Genomic DNA, 16380 nt, shown 5'->3' with positions numbered 1-16380 from the left:
TAAAAAAAATATAAAAGTTTAAATCACCCCCCTTTCGCCCCAATCAAAAGAAATCAATAAAAAAAATATCAAATCTACACATATTTGGTATCGCCGCGCTCAGAATCGCCCGATCAATTAAAAAAAAGCATTAACCTGATCGCTAAACAGCGTAGCGGGAAAAAAATTTGAAACGCCAGAATTACGTTTTTTTGGTCGCCGCGACATTGCATTAAAATGCAATAACGGGCGATCAAAAGAACGTATCTGCACCGAAATGCTATCATTAAAAACATCATCTCGGCACGCAAAAAATAAGCCCTCAACCGACCCCAGATCACGAAAAATGGAGACGCTACGAGTATCGGAAAATGGCGCAATTTTTTTTTTTTAGCAAAGTTTGGAATTTTTTTCACCACTTAGATAAAAAAATAACGTAGTCATGTTAGGTGTCTACGAACTCGTACTGACCTGGAGAATCATAATGTCAAGTCAGTTTTAGCATTTACTGAACCTAGCAAAAAAAGCCAAACAAAAAACAAGTGTGGGATTGCACTTTTTTTGCAATTTCACCGCACTTGGAATTTTTTTCCCGTTTTCTAGTACACGACATGCTAAAACCAATGATGTCATTCAAAAGTACAACTCGTCCAGCAAAAATAAAGCCCTCACATGGCCAAATTGACGGAAAAATAAAAAAGTTATGGCTCTGGGAAGGAGGAGAGTGAAAAACGAACACGGAAAAATGAAAAATCCCATGGTCATGAAGGGGTTAATAACCACCCTTTGTTTCCTATCCCTGAGCCAGCTCTCAACCCACTTGCACATATTTTCCCCTATCCCCATTATTCTCATTTTATGTATCAACCTTTTGTGTGGCACCGTATCAAAAGCTTTTGAAAAGTCCATATACACTACATCCACTGGGTTCCCGTGGTCCAATCCAGAACTTACCTCTTCATAGAAACTGATCAAATTAGTCTGACATGAACGGTCCCTAGTAAACCCGTGCTGATACTGGGTCATGAGGTTATTCCTCTTCAGATACTCCAGTATAGCATCCCTTAGAATTCCCTCCAGGATTTTATCCACAGTAGAGGTTAAGCTTACTGGCCGATAATTTCCGAGTTCAGTTTTTGTCCCCTTTTTGAATATTGGCACCACATTTGCTATACGCCAGTCCTGTGGTACAGACCCTGTTATTATGGAGTCTCTAAAGATTAAAAATAATGGTCTATCAATGACTGTACTTAATTCCTGCAGTACTCGAGGGTGTATCCCATCCGGGCCCGGAGATTTGTCAATTTTAGTGATTTTTAGATGCCGCCGCACTTCCTGCTGGGTTAAGCCGGTGACATTAAGGCCATGTTCACACAATGCGTTTTTCCGCAGCTGTTTTCCATGCAGGGTACAGTACAATGTACCCTATGGAAAACAGGAACCGCTGTGCCCACATTGCGGAAATGCACTAAAGAAGCCGCGCTGAATAGCTGCGGTAAAAAAGAAGGACCATGTCACTTATTTGTGCGGAACTGCAGCGGTTCTGCACCCATTGACCTCCATTGTGAGGGTCAAACCCGCAGTAAAACCCGCAGACGAAAAAAATATCTGCGGGTTTTCTGCGGTTTGTGGTGCAGAACTGCTGCAGCAGGAAGTGCGTGGGCGGAGTGTGGCTGTAACCCAATCCCACCCCCCCGTGCTCCGACGCCCCCCGTGCCCTCATCTCCCCCCCTTATACTTACCGGGCCTCCCGGTGTCCGTCCGTCTTCTCCCTGGGCGCCGCCATCTTCCAAAATGGCAGGCGCATGCGCAGTGCGCCCGCCGAATCTGCCGGCCGGCAGATTCGTTCCAGGCACATTTTGATCACTGTGATAACCTCACAGTGGTCAAAATAAAAAAAAAGGTAAATGACCCCCCCCCCCCCCTTATCACCCCCATAGGTAGTAACAATAATAAAATAAAGAATTTTTTTTTTCCCCCCCACTACAGTTAGAACTAGGGTTAGGGGTAGGGTTAGGGTTAGAGGTAGGGTTAGGGGTAGGGTTAGGAAGTGGTAGGGTTAGGGTATTTTCAGCATAAAAAACCGCACTAAAAACCGCATCAAAAAACGCACCTGCGTTTTCTGCCAAGAGCTGCGGTTTTTAGTGCAGAATAAACAGCAGGGAAATCAGGAACGTGTGAACATGGCCTTAATTGGGAATTTTTATCACTAGTCATTTTGTCTGCCATGGGATTTTCTTGTGTAAATACTGATGAAAATAACACATTTAACATATTGGCTTTTTCCTCATCCTCATCCACCATTTCACCCAGACTATTTTTAAGGGGGCCAACACTATCATTTTTTAGTTTCTTACTATTTATGTAGTTAAAGAATATTTTGGGATTATTTTTACTCTCTCTGGCAATGAGTCTCTCTGTCTCAATCTTTGCTGCCTTGATTTGCTTTTTACAGCATTTAATTTTTTGTATTTATTTAATGCCTCCTCACTACCTACTTCCTTTAATTCTCTAAATGCTTTCTTTTTGTCACTTATTGCGCCCCTTACAGCTCTATTTAGCCATATTGGTTTCCTCCTATTTCTAGTATGTTTATTCCCATACGGTATATACTGTGCACAGGTCCTATCCAGGATGCTAATAAATGTCTCCCATTTTCTTTGTGTATTTTTGTGTATCAGGATATCGTCCCAGTTAATTGCACCAAGATCCTCTCCCATCCGTTGGAAATTTGCCCTCCTGAAGTTTAGTGTCCTTGTCACCCCTCTACTACAAATCTTATTAAAGGATACATGAAAACTTATTATTTTGTGATCGCTATTTCCCAAGTGACCCCCAACCCTTATTTTTGATATGCGGTCTGTCCTGTTCGTTAATATTAGGTCTAGCAGTGCCCCCCTTCTTGTTGGGTCCTGAACCAGTTGTGAAAGGTAATGGTCTCTCATAGTTGTCAAAAACCGATTACCTTTGCTGGAACTGCAGGTTTCTGTTCCCCAATCTATTTCAGGGTAGTTGAAGTCCCCCATAATAATGACTTCTCCTTGAGTCGCAGCTTCATCTATTTGCTTTACGAGGATATTCTCCATTGCTTCCATTATTTTTGGAGATTTATAATAAACCCCTATCAGTAATTTATTATTTTTTCCCCCTCCCCTTATCTCCACCCACAGGGATTCTACATTTTCATTAAATTCACCTATATTATCACGCAGGATGGGTTTTAAGGACGATTTTACATACAGACACACCCCTCCCCCTCGCTTATCTGTACGGTCATTTCTGAACAGACTATAGCCCTTGCAAGTTAACAGCCCAGTCATGGCTCTCATCCAGCCATTTTTCAAATATCCCCACCATGTCATAATTATGCTCCAACAACATTAGTTCTAATTCGTCCATTTTGTTGGCGAGGCTTCTGGCATTAGTATACATGCACTTGATGTTCCTCTCTGTACCTCTATTCTTTCTTAAATTATTAACTGTTCTAACCCCACCCCCCCATGCCACCGCCACCAGCAACTTCCTTATTTGTGCCCAGGTCTCTGTCTGCACTATCTTCCCCTCCTATAAATTGGATACCCTCCCCCCCATTCCTAGTTTAAACACTCCTCCAACCTTCTAGCCATTTTCTCCCCCAGCACAGCTGCACCCTCCCCATTGAGGTGCAGCCCGTCCCTAGCATAGAGCCTGTAGCCCAGTTCTGCACGAACCCAAACCCCTCCTTCCTACACCAATTCTTGAGCCACTTATTAACCTCCCTAATCTCCCGTTGCCTCTCTGGCGTGGCACGTGGTACAGGCAGTATTTCGGAAAGTACCACGTTGGAGGTCCTTGCTTTCAGCTTGCGGCCTAAATCCCTGAAATCATCTTTAAGGACCTTCCACCTACCTCTAACTTTGTCATTTGTGCCAATGTGCACCATGACCGCTGGGTCCTCACCAGCTCCTCCCAATAATCTGTCCACCCGATCAGCGATGTGTCGGACTCGAGCCCCAGGTAGGCAGCACACCATTCGACGATCCCTGTCTTTGTGACAGATTGCCCTATCTGTTCCCCTAATAATTGAGTCTCCCACTACCAGCACCTGTCTGGCCTGCCCTGCGCTCCTATTTCCCTCCTTACTGGAGCAGTCACTCCTCCGGCTTTCAGAGGACATGCCTGGCTGCAGCAGTGCTACCCCTGTACTGGCACCCCCCTCATCTGCCAACTTAGCAAACTTATTGGGGTGTTCCAGATCAGGACTAGTCTCCCTGGCACTCTTCCCTCTACCCCGCTTCCTAACTGTCACCCAGCTTGCTACTTCATCGTCCTGCAGCTCCATCCCACCATCCCCCCCCTCATCTGTCCCATTGAGCGTCTGCTCCGTGAGCAGAAGACTCCTCTCCATATTGTCAATGGATCTCAGTGTTGCCAGCTGCACATTTAGAGTCAGAATCTGGGTTTCCAAATGCACAACGTGCTCACATCTCGCACAGCAGTATGCACCCTCGATCGGCTGCTCAAGGACTGCATACATGTGGCAAGACGTGCACTGGATGGCATTAACAAGAGTGGAGCACATTTCCTAATGGGGATTGCACCAGACAGAAAAGTTAAATAAAAAAAATAAAAAATAAATACAAAGTATTAATAAAAATCAGACAGCAATTCAGTAATTCCTCCCTTGGAAACTCCCTGACTCCAAAGTCACTGAATCACAAGTCACACTTACCGCCGTCCACACTTACAATCAGGCCACACTCAGCTCGCTCACACTCGCTATGCTGAAGATTTATAGATTTTTTTTTTTTCTCTAGTTCCCTTAACAGCAATCCACCTTGCTGTCCAAATGCACTTCCAAAAAGGTTAATTCATCCCAAATGGTACATGGTATTGAAATTAGCAATCATTTACACAATGTTCAGAGACCTATACAGAACTAATGCCATGTGTCACCCAATTCGCTATACAACAACAATTCAGTGAGAAACTCAGATTTCACGGCCCGAGCTGCTGTAACTGTGGCATTTACAAGGCTGACCTGGTAGATCAACATATACAAGTGCGTGTCACAAAATTAGAATAACATCAAAAAGTTAATTTATTTCAGTTCTTCAATACCAAAAGTGAAACTCGTGTATTATATAGAGTCATGACAGAGTGATCTATTTCAAGTGTTTATTTCTGTTAATGATGATGATTATGGCTTATAGCCAATGAAAATTCAAAAGTCATTATCTCAGTAAATTAGAATACTTTATATCACCAGCTTGAAAAATGATTTTAAAATCCAAAATGTTGGCCTACTGAAATGTATGTTCAGTAAATGCACTCAATACTTGGTCAGGGCTCCTTTTGCATCAATTACTGCATCAATGCAGCGTGGTATGGAGGCGATCAGCCTGTGGCACTGCTGAGGTGTTATGGAAGCCCAGGTTGCTTTGATAGAAGCCTTCAGCTTATCTGCATTGCTGGGTCTGGTGTCTCATCTTCCTCTTGACAATACCCCATAGATTCTCTATGGAGTTAAGGTCAGGAGAGTTTGCTGCCAATCAAGCACGGTGATACTGTTGTTTATAAACCAGGTATTGGTACTTTTGGCAGTGTGGACAGGGGCCAAGTCCTGCTGGAGAATGACATTTCCATCTCCAAAAAGCTTGTCGGCAGAGGGAAGCATGAAGTGCTCTAAAATTTCCTGGTAGACGGCTGCGCTGACTTTGGTCTTGATAAAACACAGTGGACCTACACCAGCAGATGACATGACTCCCCAAACCATCACGGATTGTGGAGACTTCACACTAGACCTCAAGCAGCTTGGATTGTGGCCTCTCCACTCTTCCTCCAGACTCTGGGACCTTTATTTCCAAATGAAATGCAAAATTTACTTTCATCTGAAAACACCTTGGACCACTGAGCAACAGTCCAGTTCCTTTTCTTTTTGGCCCAGGTAAGACGCTTCTGGCGTTGTCTATCGGTCATGAGTGGCTTGACACGAGGAATGCGACACTTGTAGCCCATGTCCTGGATACGTCTGTGTGTGGCTCTTGAAGCAATGACTCCAGCAGCAGTCCACTCCTTGTGAATCTCCCCCCAATTTTTGAATGGCCTTTTCTTAACAGTCCTTTCAAGGCTGCGGTTATCCCGGTTGCTTGTGCACCTTTTTCTACCACACGTTTTCCTTCGACTCAACTTTCCATTAATATGCTTGGATACAGCACTCTGAACAGCCGGCTTCTGTAGCAATGACTTTTTTTTGGCTTACCCTCCCTGTGGAGTGTGTCAGTGACTGCCTTCTGGACATCTGTCAGGTCAGCAGTCTTCCCCATGATTGTGGAGCTACTGAAACAGACTAAGGGGCCTTTTTAATTACAATACTTAGGAAGCCTTTGCAGGTGTTTTTTGTTAATTATTCTAATTTACTGAGATAATTACTTGAGTTTTCATTGGCTGTAAGCCATAATCATCAACATTAACAGAAATAAACACTTGAAATAGATCACTGTTATGGCTGGCAATCAGGCAACACAGCGTGCAGTAATCAGCGCACATACAGAGATCTGGCAATAACCAAAAACAATAGGACGAGCTCTGAGACGTGGAATCTCTGTAGACTGCAGTACCTGATCTATCCTCACACAACTATAAGCAGCAGTGGATTGCGCCTATCAACTACCTATGCAACTCGGCACTGCCTGAGGAGCTGACTAGCCTGAAGATAGAAATACAAGCCTGACTTACCTCAGAGAAATACCCCAAAGGAATAGGCAGCCCCCCACATATAATGACTGTTAGCAAGATGAAAAGACAAACGTAGGAATGAAATAGATTCAGCAAAGTGAGGCCCGATATTCTAGACAGAGCGAGGATAGCAAAGAGAACTATGCAGTCTACAAAAAACCCTAAAACGAAAACCACGCAAAGGGGCAAAAAGACCCACCGTGCCGAACTAACAGCACGGCGGTGCACCCCTTTGCTTCTCAGAGCTTCCAGCAAAAGTTAATAGCAAGCTGGACAGAAAAAACAGAAAACAAACTAGAAGCACTTATCTAGCAGAGCAGCAGGCCCAAGGAAAGATGCAGTAGCTCAGATCCAACACTGGAACATTGACAAGGAGCAAGGAAGACAGACTCAGGTGGAGCTAAATAGCAAGGCAGCCAACGAGCTCACCAAAACACCTGAGGGAGGAAGCCCAGAGACTGCAATACCACTTGTGACCACAGAAGTGAACTCAGCCACAGAATTCACAACAGTACCCCCCCCTTGAGGAGGGGTCACCGAACCCTCACCAGAACCCCCAGGCCGACCAGGATGAGCCACATGAAAGGCACGAACAAGATCTGGGGCATGGACATCAGAGGCAAAAACCCAGGAATTATCTTCCTGAGCATAACCCTTCCATTTGACCAGATACTGGAGTTTCCGTCTAGAGACACGAGAATCCAAAATCTTCTCCACAATATACTCCAATTCCCCCTCCACCAAAACAGGGGCAGGAGGCTCCACAGATGGAACCATAGGTGCCACGTATCTCCTCAACAACGACCTATGGAATACATTATGTATGGAAAAGGAGTCTGGGAGGGTCAGACGAAAAGACACCGGATTGAGAATCTCAGAAATCCTATACGGACCAATAAAACGAGGTTTAAATTTAGGAGAGGAAACCTTCATAGGTATATGACGAGAAGATAACCAAACCAGATCCCCAACACGAAGTCGGGGTCCCACACGGCGTTTGCGATTAGCGAAAAGCTGAGCCTTCTCCTGGGACAAGGTCAAATTGTCCACTACCTGAGTCCAGATCTGCTGCAACCTGTCCACCACATAATCCACACCAGGACAGTCCGAAGACTCAACCTGTCCTGAAGAGAAACGAGGATGGAACCCAGAATTGCAGAAAAATGGAGAGACCAAGGTAGCCGAGCTGGCCCGATTATTAAGGGCGAACTCAGCCAACGGCAAAAATGACACCCAATCATCCTGGTCAGCGGAAACAAAACATCTCAGATATGTTTCCAAGGTCTGATTGGTTCGTTCGGTCTGGCCATTAGTCTGAGGATGGAAGGCCGAGGAAAAAGATAGGTCAATGCCCATCCTACCACAAAAGGCTCGCCAGAACCTCGAGACAAACTGGGAACCTCTGTCAGAAACAATATTCTCAGGAATGCCATGTAAACGAACCACATGCTGGAAGAACAAAGGCACCAAATCAGAGGAGGAAGGCAATTTAACCAAGGGCACCAGATGGACCATTTTAGAAAAGCGATCACAGACCACCCAAATGACCGACATTTTTTGAGAAACGGGAAGGTCAGAAATGAAATCCATCGAAATATGTGTCCAAGGCCTCTTCGGGACCGGCAAGGGCAAAAGCAACCCACTGGCACGTGAACAGCAGGGCTTAGCCCTAGCACAAATTCCACAGGACTGCACAAAAGCACGCACATCCCGTGACAGAGATGGCCACCAGAAGGATCTAGCAACCAATTCCCTGGTACCAAAGATTCCTGGATGACCGGCCAGCACCGAACAATGAAGTTCAGAGATAACTTTACTAGTCCACCTATCAGGGACGAACAGTTTCTCGGCCGGACAACGATCAGGTTTATTAGCCTGAAATTTCTGCAACACTCTCCGCAAATCAGGGGAGATGGCAGACACAATGACTCCTTCCTTGAGGATACTCGCCGGCTCAGATAACCCCGGAGAGTCGGGCACAAAACTCCTAGACAGAGCATCCGCCTTCACATTTTTAGAGCCCGGAAGGTATGAAATCACAAAATCAAAACGAGCAAAAAATAACGACCAACGGGCCTGTCTAGGATTCAAGCGCTTGGCAGACTCAAGATAAGTAAGGTTCTTATGATCAGTCAAAACCACCACGCGATGCTTAGCACCCTCAAGCCAATGACGCCACTCCTCGAATGCCCACTTCATGGCCAGCAACTCTCGGTTGCCCACATCATAATTACGCTCAGCAGCAGAAAATTTCCTGGAAAAGAAAGCACATGGTTTGAACACTGAGCAACCAGAACCTCTCTGTGACAAAACCGCCCCTGCACCAATCTCAGAAGCATCAACCTCGACCTGGAACGGAAGAGAAACATCAGGTTGACACAACACAGGGGCACAGCAAAAACGACGCTTCAACTCCTGAAAAGCTTCCACGGCAGCAGAAGACCAATTAACCAAATCAGCACCCTTCTTGGTCAAATCGGTCAATGGTCTGGCAATGCTAGAAAAATTACAGATGAAGCGACGATAAAAATTAGCAAAGCCCAGGAATTTCTGCAGACTTTTTAGAGATGTCGGCTGAGTCCAATCCTGGATGGCCTGAACCTTAACCGGATCCATCTCGATAGTAGAAGGGGAAAAGATGAACCCCAAAAATGAAACTTTCTGCACACCGAAGAGACACTTTGATCCCTTCACGAACAAGGAATTAGCACGCAGTACCTGGAAAACCATTCTGACTTGCTTCACATGAGACTCCCAATCATCTGAGAAGATCAAAATGTCATCCAAGTAAACAATCAAGAATTTATCCAGATACTCACGGAAAATGTCATGCATAAAAGACTGAAAAACAGATGGAGCATTGGCAAGTCCGAACGGCATCACCAGATACTCAAAATGACCCTCGGGCGTATTAAATGCCGTTTTCCATTCATCTCCCTGCCTGATTCTCACCAGATTATACGCACCACGAAGATCAATCTTAGTAAACCAACTAGCCCCCTTAATCCGAGCAAACAAGTCAGAAATCAATGGCAAGGGATACTGAAACTTAACAGTGATCTTATTAAGAAGGCGGTAATCAATACACGGTCTTAGCGAACCATCCTTCTTGGCTACAAAAAAGAACCCTGCTCCCAATGGTGACGACGATGGGCGAATATGTCCCTTCTCCAGGGACTCCTTCACATAACTGCGCATAGCGGTGTGTTCAGGTACGGACAAATTAAATAAACGACCCTTAGGGAATTTACTACCAGGAATCAAATCGATAGCACAATCACAATTCCTATGCGGAGGTAGGGCATCAGACTTGGACTCTTCAAATACATCCTGAAAGTCCGACAAGAACTCTGGGATGTCAGAAGGAATGGATGACGAAATAGACAAAAATGGAACATCACCATGTACTCCCTGACAACCCCAGCTGGTTACCGACATAGAGTCCCAATCCAATACTGGATTATGGGTTTGTAGCCATGGCAACCCCAACACGACCACATCATGCAAATTATGCAGTACCAAAAAGCGAATAACTTCCTGATGTGCAGGAGCAATGCACATGGTCAGCTGGGCCCAGTACTGAGGCTTATTCTTGGCCAAAGGTGTAGCATCAATTCCTCTCAACGGAATAGGACACCGCAAAGGCTCCAAGAAAAATCCACAACGTTTAGCATAATCCAAATCCATCAGATTCAGGGCAGCGCCTGAATCCACAAACGCCATGACAGAATATGATGACAAAGAGCACATTAAGGTAATGGACAAAAGGAATTTGGACTGTACAGTACCAATAACGGCAGAGCTATCGAACCGCCTAGTGCGTTTAGGACAATTAGAAATAGCATGAGTAGAATCACCACAATAGAAACACAGTCTGTTCAGACGTCTGTGTTCGTGCCGTTCTACTTTAGTCATAGTCCTGTCGCACTGCATAGGCTCAGGCTTACTCTCAGACAATACCGCCAGATGGTGCACAGATTTACGCTCGCGCAAGCGACGACCGATCTGAATGGCCAAGGACATAGACTCATTCAAACCAGCAGGCATAGGAAATCCCACCATTACATCCTTAAGAGCTTCAGAGAGACCCTTTCTGAACAAAGCCGCTAGTGCAGATTCATTCCACAGAGTGAGTACTGACCATTTCCTAAATTTCTGACAATATACTTCTACATCATCCTGACCCTGGCATAAAGCCAGCAGATTTTTCTCAGCTTGATCCACTGAATTAGGCTCATCGTAAAGCAATCCCAGCGCCTGGAAAAATGCATCAACATTACTCAATGCAGAATCTCCTGGTGCAAGAGAAAACGCCCAGTCCTGTGGGTCGCCGCGCAAAAAAGAAATAATAATCAAAACCTGTTGAATAGGATTACCAGAAGAATGAGGTTTCAAGGCCAAAAATAGCTTACAATTATTTCTGAAGCTCAGGAACTTAGTTCTGTCACCAAAAAACAAATCAGGAATCGGAATTCTTGGTTCTAGCATCGATTTCTGATCAATAGTATCTTGAATCTTTTGTACATTTACAACGAGATTATCCATTGAGGAGCACAGAGCCTGAATATCCATGTCCACAGCTGTGTCCTGAAGCACTCTAATGTCTAGGGGAAAAAAAAGACTGAAGACAGAGCTAAGAAAAAAAAATGATGTCAGGATTTCTTTTTTCCCTCTATTGGAAATCATTGAAGGGCTCCTTGTACTGTTAGGGCTGGCAATCAGGCAACACAGCGTGCAGTAATCAGCGCACATACAGAGATCTGGCAATAACCAAAAACAATAGGACGAGCTCTGAGACGTGGAATCTCTGTAGACTGCAGTACCTGATCTATCCTCACACAACTATAAAGCAGCAGTGGATTGCGCCTATCAACTACCTATGCAACTCGGCACTGCCTGAGGAGCTGACTAGCCTGAAGATAGAAATACAAGCCTGACTTACCTCAGAGAAATACCCCAAAGGAATAGGCAGCCCCCCACATATAATGACTGTTAGCAAGATGAAAAGACAAACGTAGGAATGAAATAGATTCAGCAAAGTGAGGCCCGATATTCTAGACAGAGCGAGGATAGCAAAGAACTATGCAGTCTACAAAAAACCCTAAAACGAAAACCACGCAAAGGGGCAAAAAGACCCACCGTGCCGAACTAACAGCACGGCGGTGCACCCCTTTGCTTCTCAGAGCTTCCAGCAAAAGTTAATAGCAAGCTGGACAGAAAAAACAGAAAACAAACTAGAAGCACTTATCTAGCAGAGCAGCAGGCCCAAGGAAAGATGCAGTAGCTCAGATCCAACACTGGAACATTGACAAGGAGCAAGGAAGACAGACTCAGGTGGAGCTAAATAGCAAGGCAGCCAACGAGCTCACCAAAACACCTGAGGGAGGAAGCCCAGAGACTGCAATACCACTTGTGACCACAGAAGTGAACTCAGCCACAGAATTCACAACAGATCACTCTGTAATGACTATATAATATGAGTTTCACTTTTTGTATTGAAGAACTGAAATAAATTAGCTTTTTGATGATATTCTAATTTAGTGAGAAGCACTTGTAGAAGATCAAGAAGGTCCAATTACACAGACCCGTATGTTCTCTACCCAACGGGACGCTTCCCACATCACTGAGCCGCAGCGCTTCCTGCACCAGCCTCGGGGTTACAGGAGACTAATTATAAAATACAGGAAGCCGGGGATTGAATGATCAGATTCTAAAAACACATTACTTTCCACAGGGTGAGACTACGCTCCACTGCACCTGTAATTCAATTATATCCCATGACACAATCCCCCGTCCCTTGATGTACGCCATTTACTAGAATGCTAACAATTGCCGTGCTCCAGTGAAAGGATAACACTGCGTCATTTATAGCTCTGACCTATTGCTCCATCTTCTTTTTTCCTCCGCAATAACAGGAGAATGGAAGCAATTTTAAAGAGTAAAGGTTAGAAGAATAAACATTGAAAAACCCGTGTGCCTGAAGGAATGGCTGCAGAAATGGCAGATTATGAAACGGTTACTCCATAGAGGAGGCAGAATGCAATGGTTCCTATACATTACATTTGAAGAGCAGGTATCCAGCACATAATATGTAAGTCAAACATGAATCTTTATATTTTACCATTTTTAGGACTTTTCAGAGAATGATGGAGAAATTGGTTTATGCTCCAATACTGCCATCTAGTGGCGGAAATAAAATACAGCATTTAATGCAACTGCATGAATTAAAGTGTCACTTCATTCAGACGTCCCTTTTTTTCCTCGCAGATACAACCCATACCTATTATAATCCATGAAGCCAATCACAGGTCCATATTTTTTCACAGACTGTCTGTGCAAAGGTCTCGGAAACCTGTCTGTTTTTCGGCGGTATCACAGATGAAAATAACCAAATACAAGATCTACGGGTCTGTGAAAAATACGTACAGCACCAAGATGGCAGTAGTGTGCAGTTCGCATTCAATATTGCAAAGTATAGGAAAAGCTTTCTAACACTGACACGCGGTCTATACACCGATCACCCAGTACCATTTTTCACACAAGTCTTTAAAGCACTGGTGTGATTTAGGCCTAAAAGGAAGTCTGACAGACAGAAAATTACTGTTAAAATTAAAAAAACAGGCGCATGGAGCACCCCTAACATGGTCAAACCGTTTATTTCACCTTCCTGCCTAAAATTAGTATTTATTTATTTTACTCACTTATACAGCGCCATTAATGCCACAGGACATTACAGATATCATCATATATGTATATATTGCACAGTGCTAACCACTAAGCCACCGTACTGCCCTAGATGTAGCACAGGGCTAACCATTGAGCCACATAGTAGTGTTAACCACTGAGCCACCTTGTTGCTCTATATGTAGTACATTTCTAATCACTGAGACACCATTCTGCCCTATATGTACTACATTGCTAACCACTGAGCCACCCTGTTGCCCTATATGTAGTACAGTGCTAACCACTGAGCCACCCTGCTGCCCTACAAATAGTAGTGCTTACCACTGAGCCAATGTGCTGCCCTATATAGTAGGGCTAACCACTGAGCTACTGTGCTGTCCTATATGTAGTACAGTGCTAACCACTGAGCCACAGTGTTGCCCTATATATAGTAGTGTTAACCACTGAGCCACCCTGCTGCCCTATATATAGAAGTGCTTACCATTGAGCCATGTTGCTCTATACAGATATAGGAAAAACTTAATGTTTTATAAAAAAAAAAAAACGTTTTTGCAACTGCTATTTCAGTTTCATATATCTAAACTGTTAAACACAGTAAGGCTACGTTCACATTAGCGTTGCGCCGCCCTGCGTCGGCGACGCAACGCGCGACGCATGTTAAAACGCGCGCAAACGCGCGCAAAAACGCGCGCGTTTTGCGACGCGTGCGTCGTTTTTGACAAAAATCGGACGCACAGAAAATGCAACTTGTTGCATTTTCTTGCGTCCGACGCTAGCGTCGGAAACGACGCACGTGGCGAAAAACGCCACCCAAAAAACGCACGCGTCCCCTATGTTAAACATAGGGGCGCGTCGCCGCTGCGTCGCCGCTGCGTCGCCGACGCAACAGCGGCGCAACGCTAATGTGAACGTACCCTAATGTTTCTTCCTTGAAATTAGGTTTATTGTACTAACAGAAAATGTGCAATCTGCATTCAAACAAAATTTGACAGGTGCATAAGTATGGGCACTCTTATTTTCTTGTTTTAAATACTCCTACCTACTTTTTAGTGACTGACTAAAGCACTTTTTTGGTTTTCTAACCTCATTGAGCTTTGAACTTCATAGCCAGGTGTATGCAATCATGAGAAAGCACTTGCAAGTTGTTCTCCTGTTTGAATCTCCTCTGAAGAGTGGCATCATGGGCTCCTCAAAACAACTGTCTAATGATCTGAAAACAAAGATTATAATTATTCAACATAGTTGTTCAGGGGAAGGATACAAAAAGCTGTCTCAGAGATTTAACCTGTCAATTTCCACTGTGAAGAGCATAGTAAGGAAATGGAAGAACACAGGTACAGTTCTTGTTAAGGCCAGAAGTGGCAGGCCAAGAAAAACATCAGAAAGGCAGAGAAGAAGAATGGTGAGATCAGTCAAGGACAATCCTCAGACCACCTCCAGAGAGCTGCAGCATCAACTTGCTGCAGATGGTGTCACTGTGCATCGGTCAACTATACAACGCACTTTGCACAAGGAGAAGCTGTATGGGAGAGTGATGCGAAAGAAGCTGTTTCTGCAAGCACGCCACAAACAGAGTCGGCTGAGGTATGCAAAAGCACATTTGGAGAAGCCAATTTTTTTTGGGGGAGAAGGTCCTATGGACTGATGAAACCAAGATTGAGTTGTTTGGTCATACAAAAAGGCGTTATGCATGGCTGCCAAAAAACACAGCATTCCAAGAAAAACACTTGCTACCCACAGTAAAATTTGGTGGAGGTTCCATCATGCTTTGGGGCTGTGGCCAATGTCGGCATCGGGAATCTTGTTAAAGTTGAGGGACGCGTGGATTCCTCTCAGTATCAGCAGATTCTTGACAATAATGTTCATGAATCAGTGACAAAGTTGAAGTTACGCAGGGGATGGATCTTTCAGCAAGACAATGATCCAAAACGCCGCTCCAAATCTACTCAGGCATCCATGCAGAGGAACAATTACACTGTTCTGGAATGGCCATCCCAGTCCCCAGACCTGAATATCATTGAACATCTGTGGGATCATTTGAAGAGGGCTGTCCATGCTCGGCGACCATCAAACTTAACTGAACTGGAATTGTTTTGTAAAGAGGAATGGTCAAAAATACCTTCATCCAGGATCCAGGAACTCATTAAAAGCTACAGGAAGCGACTAGAGGCTGTTATTTTTGCAAAAGGAGGATCTACTAAATATCAATGTCACTTTTCTGGTGGGGTGCCCATACTGATGCACCTATCAAATTTTGTTTGAATGCAGATTGCACATTTTCTGTTAGTACAATAAACCTCATTTCAAGGCAGAAACATTACTGTGTCCAACAGTTATTAGATATATGAAACTGAAATAGCTGTTGCAAAAAAAAACAAACAATTTTTTATAAAACATTAAGCTTAATATGGGTGCCCAAACTTTTTCATATAACTGTATATAGTGCAGTGCTTATCACAGACACCATGCTGCCCTATATGGAGTACAGTGCTAACCACTGAGCCAACCTGCTGACCTATATGTAGTACAGTGCTAACCACTGAGCCACAGTGCTGCCACATAAATAATAATCTTTATATAGCGCTAACTGTTATGATCTGGTGGCCTAGGAGCAGCATGAGACGGACTCTGGAGAAGGTGGTCCCTGTACTGACCGCAAACCCTGAACCTAGCAGCGCAACTAGAAGTAGCCGTGGGGGGTACCTAACTCTCCCTAGACCCCTCGGCACAGCCTAAGATCTAACTACCCCTAAAGACAGAAACAGGAAACCTATCTTGCCTCAGAGAAAATCCCCAAAGGATAGATAGCCCCCCACAAATATTGACTGTGAGAGGAGAGGGAAATAACATACGCAGATATGAAATCAGATTTTAGCATAGGAGGCCATACTAGCTAAAAAGAAATAGAACAGAGTAGGGTTGAGCGAAACGGATCGTTCATTTTCAAAAGTCGCCGACTTTTGGCAAAGTCGGGTTTCATGAAACCCGACCCGATCCCTG

This window comes from Ranitomeya imitator, chromosome 6 (assembly GCF_032444005.1).
Source record: "Ranitomeya imitator isolate aRanImi1 chromosome 6, aRanImi1.pri, whole genome shotgun sequence".
NCBI lineage: Eukaryota > Metazoa > Chordata > Amphibia > Anura > Dendrobatidae > Ranitomeya > Ranitomeya imitator.
Note: the sequence above shows the minus strand (reverse complement) of the source record.